The 11602-nt window shown below is 42.9% G+C and overlaps 1 pseudogene; it reads right to left on the reverse strand.

The window, feature by feature from the left end:
* Window positions 1-679: 679 nt before the first annotated feature.
* Window positions 680-5628, reverse strand: LOC119049230 (polynucleotide 5'-hydroxyl-kinase NOL9-like; annotated as a pseudogene).
* Window positions 5629-11602: the final 5974 nt, after the last annotated feature.

Consider the following 11602-nt stretch of genomic DNA (forward strand, 5'->3'; position numbering starts at 1 on the left):
CCTGGATTTGAGAGCAATATTTTCATCAAAAAACCATCTGATTAAATAAGAAGAAGAGCTCTTGAGTCCAAATTTCATCTGTGAAACCTTGATTATATTTAAAGACTAAACACAATCTTTTAACAACTGACCCACAGGAAAGGAAGTTGGATAGCATCACGTGATCAGGGGATGGGCATGACCACCAGCCCTATGCAGACCCCAGTGGTGGGACTCCACCCCTGCTGGCCATCACGGGCAAGGACCAAGGTGCGTCTCCGCCTCCTGTTACTCTTGGACCTGGCTGGCTGCTCTGCCTTCCTCCTTGGTACATTTCTGTGGGTCCAGTCTCCCCATTTTTATTGATTCCAACAAGCCCTTAAAGAACTTTTTATGGAATCGACTGTTTTCTTTCAATGGCATACCACCTTTTCCCTGCTGCTTTATTATCTCTTTAGAAAATAAAACATCATGAATGATGAACCATACGGCAGACTAGGGCAAAACTGGACATGTGGCTTTAAGAAGGGACTTAAATTTACTGTAAACTCCCATGATCTATGTAGGAAGCACTGCCACACAAGGGCACTGTTTGCAGACACAAAAGCCCCTCATTCTGCTGATGTCAGGCAGGAGATGAAGTCAAGCTTTCTTCCCATATTAAAAGTTCCTTCCCTTTTTAAAAGCATTAGTTTGATTTTCAATAGAATTTAGGTTTTGGGTGCAGTTTCTCTTTACACTTTTCCTCAAAGTGGAGCAAATCTCTTGCTCCAATTTCACAGATGCTCGAGAAAGTCTGAGACAATAATCTGCCTTGATGTAAAGTAGTCCCCTCACCCCACACTGGCTCTTGAAGACACACTGTGGAACGGACATGAAAACGACCAGCAGACAATTTGCATTCCTTAGCTCTTCTGGAGGCACAAGTGTGAGGAGGTGCTAAAGCCTCTTCTCCATGTCAATCCCTCTCCAAAGTTCAAACCCCAAATAGTTGCACATTGGAGTCTAGACAAGCACGATGGGCCCACTGTCCGTCCTCTGACATCATCTGGGATCTTGAAAAGACCAGCCCAGCTGACGTTCAGAGAATACAGTACACGGGTAGGAGCAACGTCGGTGTGAAAGATCTGGAGGGCAACTGCATTGAAAGGGACCTGACAGGGTGTCAGCCATGTAAGGCATGAAGCGGTTTCGGTACTGGGGGCTGCAGCTGGCCAAGGTAACCTAACACTCTCAAGTCACGAAGAGCTCTCATGTGACTCTGTGTCCTGAAGTTTTTCTAAACGCAAAGACCAACTGGATGCACATCAGCTTATGTCCATAAATGCAACTGGACTTCCCTTTACTTTGTCAGCAAACTCCAAATTGTCTGAAAATTTTGCCAGGTAGAAACCTCTGTCCCGGACTTTGGATTTGCTCTTTTGTGCACAAGCCGTCCATGTCCTCTGCATGGTCGGCGGGGAGTATGGCGTGGGTTTACTTCAGCCAGAGCAGCTGACAGACAGGCTGCAACTGAATCAAATCAGCAAGAAGCAAAACTCCTCGGTCTGTCACCCAGACCACACTGTACTGACAATCAGAGGGGACTTGTAGGAGCTGAATACACACTTTATTATCGCGATGTAATTCTTAGTTGTTTTTACAAGCAGATTTCCCAAAGTATACCATTTTCCATGGTGTCCTCTGGTGGGTGAAAGGTGGTCCCAGGACTGGTTCTGTAATATTAAGTAAAGCAATCGGAGGAGTAAATTCTGTCTGTTCCAGATCACATTCCAAATAGTCGGCCTAGAAAATACTGTTTGACAACTGATTAATCAGGTATCTATTAACTATTGACTTTCCAACATCCTGAGATCCACAAAGCAGAGTACCAGGGCAGCCACCCACTTCCTCACAGGAGATGTTGTTGATTAACTTCCAGGACTGAAAGGGCACTCTCCGTTAAACAAAGGCCGTTTCGTTTTGTTTTGTTTTTTCCTTCTCTTTTCCAATGCTAACAAGCGTCAAGGCGAATGCTCAGTTAGTCTGGAAAGTGGGACTCTCTTGCACAAAAATGTAAGAGAAACCTGAAGGGCTGATTATGAAGTTTACAGATTTCCTGTCATCCCAACGGAACTCGGAACTCGGAAGAAAAAGTGCACCAGCCAACTCCCCGCTTCCCCGGTGAGACGAGCTGTGAGCAAGGTCCGGACTTCCTTTTCCTCTCCTTGCTTTTCTCCAACAACGAGAGTGAACTGTGTTGATGGTGGGGCGAGCGTGGGTGCGGGCACAGAAAGCACCTTGGGAAGGCTGGCCTTGGCTGATGGGAAAACCGAGCACCTGCACCTGGTCGTGAGGGCAAGATCCCTCTAAAAGTAAAACCCTGCTCCAGCCGCGACAGCAGCAAGGTGTGGTCCCCACCTGCAGAAGCGGGATGGAGAGGCTCCTGGGGCAACTGGGGCGGGTCTTCGTCCGCAGTCCCGCTGGGAGCCGGGCTGAGGCCCTGGTCTCGAGCCCTGGGGCTGCCAAGGCTGCAACACAGGCAGCCCCCCCCCCCACTACCACCACCACGTCAGTCCGTGCCACTCCGATCCTGCCTTGGGCAGCACCCGAGCAGGGGCGGGCTCTGGTGTAGGTGGAGCCCAGAGGCCCCGCTGCTGCAGCTGGGGCGCTGGCAGCGCTGGGTTTCCTTTTTTGATGCGTAAAGTCTCTCCTCTCCCTCTCCACGCGCCCTCCCGTTCCCTCTTACCACCTCTTTCCCCTTACTTCCCTCTCCTTTTAATATATCCACATTGTCTGTCTGTTTGCTTGTTTGTTTAGTGGTTTCTTTACTTTCGAACATGACATTCTCTTTGGCTGACATAATTTTCCTTTCATTTCACCCTCCTTTAAGCATTGCTTTTTGTAGGTCTTAGAAAGGCCAGAGCAAAGACCTGAAAACTGTTAAGTCACTTTTGGCATCAGATGGTGAAGTTTTTATTATTCTTTCCACGGGGGTGTTGTTTGTCCCACGTGTTCACTATCCAGAGTAGCCCTGCACCAGCCATAGAGTGTCCTTCATAAATACACGTTGCTGTTAATGGTTTGAAGATTGTGATTTTCAAAAGAAGCTGGGGAGTGTAAGAACTAGTTTTATTTATCCTGGGACCTCCTTCGAGTTCACCCATCACTAGAGTTAAAAAGACAATAGGCCTCCTGGGCCTCCAGAGGGAGGCCACTGTTATGAGATGGCATTATTAGAAGAAAGCAGAACTAACTGTTGGACTTTTTCATTCGTTAACTTACCTCCAGTCTCCACTTTTTAGCTTGTAAAGCTGGTGTTCCGTGATACGTGGCTGGTAAATACTTGACTGCCATTCTCAAAAAAGTGTTTTGCATTTTCACATCACCCTCCGCCTTGCGGTGATGAGAGACGACATGGGTAACGTGTGTGTCTGTGAGTACAGACTCTGAGTATTTTCCTCACAGTAAAAGATAAGTGGATACATTTGCTCTCCTGCAATGGAGACCTGAGAGGCGCCGATGTGAAATGACCCCCGCTTTCCTAAACACACAGCAATCCGGTCTGAACCTGTGCTCCAATTACAGGCCTCTGCGGAGCAGTTTGTGGGCAAAACGATCGCGTCACAATAGGATTAAAACGCTACTCCCCAGGACCACGAGGGAAGCCAGCCTGGGCAGAACTGCAGGTTTATTCCTCTAAATTGTATGTAAACAGCATTGATAGCCACCTTGGTGCCACCTTGGTATTGTTTCTATAAATCCTCCATAGGAACAATCTACAATGAATAGACAATGAGTCAGTAATGGCTTGTTAGTTCCCAACCCAGGGTTGGGCTACCAATCTGCTGCTCGAATACCACTCACAGGGACTGGCCCTGGATAAACATTCACAAATGGCTCCGTAAAAGGACATTACAGCAATAACCAGATCTGATATTCTGAGAAGTCATTGTGAATTGCACCTCCTCCCTGATCTTATCTTGCAAAATTAGCTTCAAACACGGGGCCATTTTAGTCCACTTGGTAAATTTCTGCAGTCACTCACTTTCCATACTCCCTTCCACACTGCAGTTTCCTAGCAGTGCCATCTGTCTCTGACTACTGTGAAGGAAGCTGAACTTGCCAGGTTTTGATGACTAGGGCGGGTCTGAAGGTAAGCCACTGGAATGGAATTAACCATTGGGTTAGGCCACAGGGTTGAAATACTTATGGGATGTTCAGCACAGTAGTAAATTGTAACATGGTGCTATTATAGGATGGATCATATCCTCCTACAAATTAAAACCAAAGAGGGTAAAACTGTGCTGTTAAAATCTAAAGAAGTGTCAGGTTTGTTTCCTAGCATCATGTAAAATCGTGCCAAGACCTCACTTCTCCTTTGATACATAGAAATAAAAGAATATTCTTGTCTGCTCTGCTGAATGACTTACTGTTTTTCTTCATCTGGGTTATTGACACATACTCAGTTTGCATGTGGGGGTGTCTGAATGGGCCAAAGTAGTTCTGTAAAATAAAACTATTGTTGTGTATCTGTTAGTGAGCTTCATAAAACCAGTTTCATGTTGCTTCTTTAGTGTGGTTGGTTGAGCACAGAAAGTGTTTTTAATGAGAAAAGAACCTGAGGAATGTACCACACTAGCCTGTGATATCATTTGGGTCTCTGAGGACGGTGAGAGATGTTTCTGCTCAGAGTAAAATGAGTGGTGACCTACTACCCAGGCAGGGAGGGAGACGAGCAGTATTCATTCACTCAGAAAAAAATGTTTGAGTGCCTTCCAGGTGCCAGGCACCATGGTGGGCAAAGTGCAGGCTCTACTCTGAGGATCCTGCAGCCTACTCACCAATGAAGGGTTCAGAGCATGTAATTTACCTGCATTAAAACCAGAAATGCACATGAAAAACACGCTTGCTACTTGAAAGGAAAAGTAGAGTTTCCGCTGGTGTGATAATTCAGCTTGAAGGTTTTTAAGTTCCTTCCTGCCCTGTTTAGAAACGTGTGTGTCTAAGGCATCTCGTGCTGCCATAACAAAGTACCGCAGACTGGGTGGCATAAACAATAAAAATTAATTTTCTCACAGTTCTGCAGACTGGAAACATGAACTCAGAGCGTCAGTATAGTCAGGTTCTAGAGGGAGCTTGCTTTCTGGCTTGCACGTTACCACTTTCTCACTGGGTTCTCCAATGATTGTTCCTCATTGTGTGTGGAGAGCGAGGATGGGGGATGGGGAGGGGGGAGGGGGAGGGAGAGGTTGTCTCTTTATAAGGCCATCAATCCTATCGGATTAGGACTCTACTCCTGTGACCTCACTTCGCATTAGTCACCTCCTAAAAGACCTATTTCCAAATACAGTTACATCGGGGATTAGGGCTTCAGAATCTGAATTATTGGGGTGACGCAATTTAGTCCCTCTGAACGTATTAGCTCTTTCAAAGTGCAAGTGAAATGTACTTGAATAGTTGATTTTCAAACTGGAGCCGACCATTTGTGTATTTCGGAATAAGGAGACTACCGGGTGCTGTAAACAGCACTCTGTTGGAGGCCGAAGGTCTGAAAGCGAGCTCTGGTAGAGGCGCTTGCTGGCTGGGTAAAGTGGGGCGTGCTACACCCAGCACGGTTAGAACAGGGGCCTCAGGCTTCTCACTCATGGGCTTCTCTCTGATGGGCATACTCGTCCTCAGCCACTGGGGTAGAAACCTTCATTCCTCTTCCTCCTGTGAGCCTTAAATTGGCCAGTTGCCATGTCCTGTGGGGTCTACATGTGACAGGTGTCCCCCATCTACCATCCTTGCTTGCCATCCCTACTATTTCTATGTATTGCACGCCAGTATTATCACTGGCCAGGTGCTATGGACTGAATGGGTCGTCTCAAAGTTTATATTTTGAAATTGTAACTTCTTGTGTGATGGTATGAGGAGGTAGGGGCCTTTGAAAAATGGTTACATCATGAGGGGAGAGCCCTTTTGAATGGGGTTAGTTCCCTTATAAAAGAGACTCCAAAAGACTCTCTTGCCCCTCCTGCTGTGTGAGGACACAGCAAGAAGAATGTTGTCTGTAGAGAAGGAAGTGAGGCCCCTCCAGACACCAAGTCTGCTGGCACCTTGGACAGTCCAGCCTCCAAGTCTGTGCAAACTAAAAATTGGGTATTTAAGCCTCTCAGTCTATGCTATTTTAGTATAGCAGTTCGAAGGGACTAAGACAACTGTTGACAATGGCTTTCTCATATCCCTCTGCCACCAAATCTTTCCCACAGCTCTGACTATGTCCTTCCCTATTCAAATATATTTGCCAGGTCCAAGTTTATGTATAAGGTCAAGTCCCAACCTGACATTGCAGGCCTGCTAATAGCTGTCCCCGACAGATATCCCTTATTTGGCCTTGCACCGTTCTTCTTCATACTGCTATTGCCCAGCAAATTGAACTCATCACCACTTGTATACTGGGCCCTCGCCCCACACTGAAGTGTCCATGATTTACCATTGTTGGACTCCCCCCCCCATTCTAGCTAGTCCACATTGAACACACATGTGTCAATGCTAAGTTCCAGTCATTGTCTTAGCAGCTGAGGCTATGTGAAAGGGATAAGACATGGTTCTGGCTTTCAGAGTTCATTGCCTGGTAAAATCAGGATAGTCATGTAAACCAATAGCTAAAATTTAATATCATAGATAAGAGCTCAAAAACCATAATGCGTGTTGACCCATTTCTACACACCTGTACCTTACTTATCCAATTCTAGCTCACGTGACAGCTAATCTTTTATTTCCTTCTTTTATTTCCAGAGCATTAGCACTTTGTGCCTTTCTTGTAGTCTTTATCACCTTCTCTCATATTGTAAGTGGCATGTGTTTTCATGTCTTATTTTCCTCAATTAGACTTTAAGCTTCTTGCAAGTAATATCCATTCTGTATTAAGCTTTGGGTTCCCCACAGTGCTTAAGATATATAGCCTTTTATCCAGCATTCATAAATATACTGACAAAATAACTTCTAATTTGGTGGAACTGCAAGCTAAGTTAGTGTACCCTTTAAATAAAACCATTTTCCTTGAATACCTATTGAAAACCTTTGGGATTTTACTTGGTTTTAGTTTATTAATTTAGTTAAATAGAAGCCTGATTATAGGTTTAGGAACATGAACTTCAAAATTAATTCCAGAAATTGAATATTACATAAAAAATATAAAGAAACATTCATTACTACTAATATGTTTTATGCATTTAACATTAGATTTGCAAAGATGGCAGTATAGGTAAAAATGTTACTTACTTCCATGACCACATCACAGCTACAACTAAACTATAGAACAACCATCATTCAGAACCCCCTGAAATCTGGCTGAATGGAAGTCCTGCAATTAGGGAATTAAAGAAGAAGCTACATTGAGTCTAGTAGGAGGGGCAGAGATGTGTAATGCAGATTTTCCATGTAGTGGAAAAAATTGGGAGGAATATCTCAGGAGCGAGGGGTCTTAGCCCCACACCAGCTTCTACACCCCCGATCCAATGGTTTCAGTACCAGGAAGAGAGGTCCCTGTAACTTCTGGCTATAAAAATAGTGAGAACTGAGGCTGAGGTTAATCAAAGGCTTCTTGAGTCCCAGGTAGTTCCTCTCAATGGCCCACGCACAGACAAACCCAGACTCTCTTGCTCTAAGCTCCAGCCTGGGGGCAGCAGCTCAAAAGACACCAGAGAAATACAGGAAGGAACTGAATTGCCCAGCATCAGGACATGATCTGGGGAGAGAGTCTGCGTTCTCCCAAACAGAAGTCCTGGCAGAGGCCATTGTTCCTTTACCAAACCCTCCCCACACAGAGACCACTGGGTGTGCCATATCTGATATTCCATTAACTTGGCTCATACTATTTACCCCACTGTGGTGATTCTCTGAGGCCTGGCCCCACTCAGTTTTCAGACCCACCCAAGCTGTTTCCAGTGTCTTTTCCATACCAATGGCCTGTCTTGGCTTATGCTTCAGATTTTCCCCAAATCTCTCAAACGGCACCTGACCTCGGCATGCCCATACCTCTCCTAACTGGCCCCAGACCCAGCACTCATAGCAAACAGCCTTGGTTCACAGTTTGGCCTCACCTGGGCACCTCTAAGCCAAGTGGTAGTTCACTTTGTATCTTATGCTTAGTGGCCCTGGGAAGAACAGAAGGAGCACATGACCTTGACCTGAATCACCTAGGAGGCCCCAGAGCCAGAGCACCCAGTGGACAACTTCAGACCACATTGAAGTATCACCACCTAACCACCTCCACAAGCAACACTTAAGGAGTGAACTCAGCAGGCACCAGGACCCCAGTGAAGTAAGTCCTGCTGTATGGGGTGGGCCCCTGCACAGCTGATCCTCTATGGTGATCAGAGGTCAGTGGTCAGTGCTTGCAGCCAGTCCTTGCAGCTAATTGGCCTGGAGACAAATCCTTCCCATTGATGTGCCAACAGTAATTAAGGCTCAGCTACAGGAGAAGGATATATATAGCCCACATGGAAGAATGGGTGAGGTGCCATTTGGGTGCCCATGTTGGGTGATTAGGGAGACTGTTCCACTAGACCCTATAGGAGATCTACTACATAAGGCCACTCTACAAAGCTCAGGAGGCATAGCAACTCTATCTAACACAGAAAAAAACACAGGGAGTGCTGATAAAAATGAGGAGACAAGGAAACATGTCCCAAATGAAAGAAAAAGAACCAAATAAAATGAAGACAACCAATTTATGAGATGCAGAACTCAAATCACTGTTATAAGGATGTTCAATGAACTTAGTGAGAACCTCAACAGCATAAAAATAAACAATAAAAAAAAGAAGGATACACTGAAATGAAGAATAACATACAGAGAATCAATAGTAAAATAGATGAAGCTGAGAATCAAATCAGTGATTTGGAACATAAGGAAGCAAAAACACCTAATCATAACAACAAAAAGAAAAAAATCCAAAACAATGAGAATAGGGTAAGGAACCTCTGGCACAATTTTAAGCATTCCAGTATTCCTGTCATAGAGTGTCAGAAGGAGAAGAGAGTGAACAAGAAATTGAAAACCTACTTGAAAAAATAATGCCAGAAGACTTTCCTAATTTGGTGAGGAAATAAACATACAAGTCCAGGAAGCACAGAGTCCCAGACAAGATGAACCCAAGGAGGCCCCACCAAAACACATAATTAAATGCAAAAGGTTAAAGACAAAGAAAGAATTGTAAAAGCAGCAAGAGAAAAGCAGTTACTTACCTACAAGGGAGCTCCCATAAGACTGTCAGCTGATTTCTCAAAAGAAACTTTGCAGACCAGAAGAGATTGGTAAGAAATACTCAAAGTCATGAAAAGCAAGGACCTACAACCAAGATTACTCTAACTAGCCAAGCTATCATTTAGAATTGATGGACAGATAAAGAGCTTCCCAGACAAGAAAAAGCTAAAAGAGTTCATCGACACTAAATTTGTATTATAAGAAATGTTAAAGGTTCTTCTTTAAAAAAAAATTAAAATATGAACAATAAAATGGCAATAAATGTATACCTATTAACAACTGAATAAAAAAAACCCCAACAAAATAAACAAGTAGAACAGAAAGAGTCTCACAGAAACAGAGAACATTTTGACAATTGCCAGATGATGGGGGCAGGGTTAGGGGAATGGGCAAAAAGATGAAGGGATTGGAAAGTACAAATTGATTGTTACAGAATAGTCATGGGGATGTAAAGTACAACATAGGGAATATAGTCAATAATATTCTAATAACTATGTGTGGTGTCAGATGGATATAGGATTTATTGGAATGATCACTTAGTAAGTTATGTAATGTCTAATCACTGGAGTATACCCCTGAAACTAATATAATGATGTATGTCAACTATATTTAAAAATAAAAATGATTTAAAAATGAGAAAAATCTTTTTTTTGTTAAGTGCTCTGGAGAGCATATAAAAAGCAGAGATTCTGGAAGCAAAGTCATAGTCATTAAATATATAAAAAATTAGGAAATATAACTTTTAACAAATATTTCCAACATTAAAAATATATAAGCCCCAGGAGTTTTTATGGTTTTTACTTGCAAATTATATTCATTTTGTGCTTTCAATTATAATCTTCTTTTATAAAATCATGTGCAACAGGAAAAATGTTAATCTATACTTCAGGAAAAAATATAAATGTATTGTTCATTATTGGTTTCAGTGATATTATAATCAATGTAAATACAAACACAGCAAGTCGGCACTACTTTTCTCAGAGCCAACATTTATTCACACATTTTCATTTCGTTCAGAATTCTGGCCAAACTTTTTGTTAAAACTCAACCAAACAACAACCTATGTAATTGCCATAGTTTTTATACTGCCTTTAATTTCTCTAGCAGCCTAAAGAAAAGGGAACATATATAATTTTTCAATTCACAAAGTTATTATAAAACTAAGACACAGTAAATGTATAAATTTGGAAATTATAGAATATATTTAGACATATGGAAGACTTCATCCATAATCCCAATGTATAAGAAGATTTAAAATGTGGGCACAATTTCTTCCAATCTTAATTTCCTATGCATTTTAAAATATGACATGCCTTTTTTTCTTCTTGTCATTTCTTCCTCCAGTATTTCTTGGCAGTTTAACTCTAAACATGGTATAAAGATACCACACAATGTGCTTCATTGGTCTTTCTCTCCTACCAACTCTTCATGCTTCCCATGTGTGAAGAGTTTTGACAAACATTCATTCAGAGTCATATACGAGCTCAACTCTGTGCTGATCTCTAGACGTGGGATGATTTCGTGGAAAACCATAAAAAATCAAATGCTATGGCAGGCACGTGGTTTAAGGTTGGACTACAGGAGAGCAGGAACATAAAGGAAGAAATGGTCAGATATTTTTATTCCAGATTATCTTTTAGTCTCACATGATCTGAAAAATCTCATCTCTTTCTAACTTCGTGCCATTTTATCAACTTTTACTTCTTACTTGAGCCAATATTAATATCCCCAAGTGGGGAAAAAATGACAGACAATAATGTCAGTTAAAATATGCTAAGCCTAGAATTTTTTAGTTTAGGAAAGTTTATATCCCTTTTATCTTTGTGGCATGGCATTCTTTCACTGAAGCCATTGTTCTTGTTCTAATATTTATGAGACAAAGTCAAGGAACAGAGCAGTCGAAACTATTGGGTAGCAGTGATCATCAAATGAAATACATTCAAAAAGAGCCTCCCGAAAAGCTGGGCCCGTGAAGGTGACATGATCACAAGACATAACTCTCTGGTCCCTCATGTGGAAGCACATTCTGATTCAGTAAACCCAGGCCCCATCCTCAGATGCTGGATGGACAGAGATGCTGCTGATGAAATACACTTCTTAGACATTACACACCATTCTCTCCCTGACAGAACGTTTCTCATGCACTGCATCATTTATTCTCCTCCTGGCATTCTTACAAAAAGCTCCATCACAATCTGAAGGCAGTGCCTTGTTCCTTGTGTGCTCCTTGCCTATCTCCTACCCAGCGCTAAGTGCCCAGTACCCGATACATGTGTGTTGACTTGAGTTGAACTGACCTGTATTGTTTTGAATACATTTGTTTAATGTGATCTGTGCTGAATTCTGGCAATGTGAGTCTGAGCACGAAACCAAAACCGTTTCTTCTGGA

The sequence above is a fragment of the Artibeus jamaicensis genome, unplaced genomic scaffold (assembly GCF_021234435.1).
Source record: "Artibeus jamaicensis isolate MK-2021 breed Jamaican fruit bat unplaced genomic scaffold, CSHL_Jam_final contig_415, whole genome shotgun sequence".
Classification (NCBI taxonomy): Eukaryota; Metazoa; Chordata; class Mammalia; order Chiroptera; family Phyllostomidae; genus Artibeus; species Artibeus jamaicensis.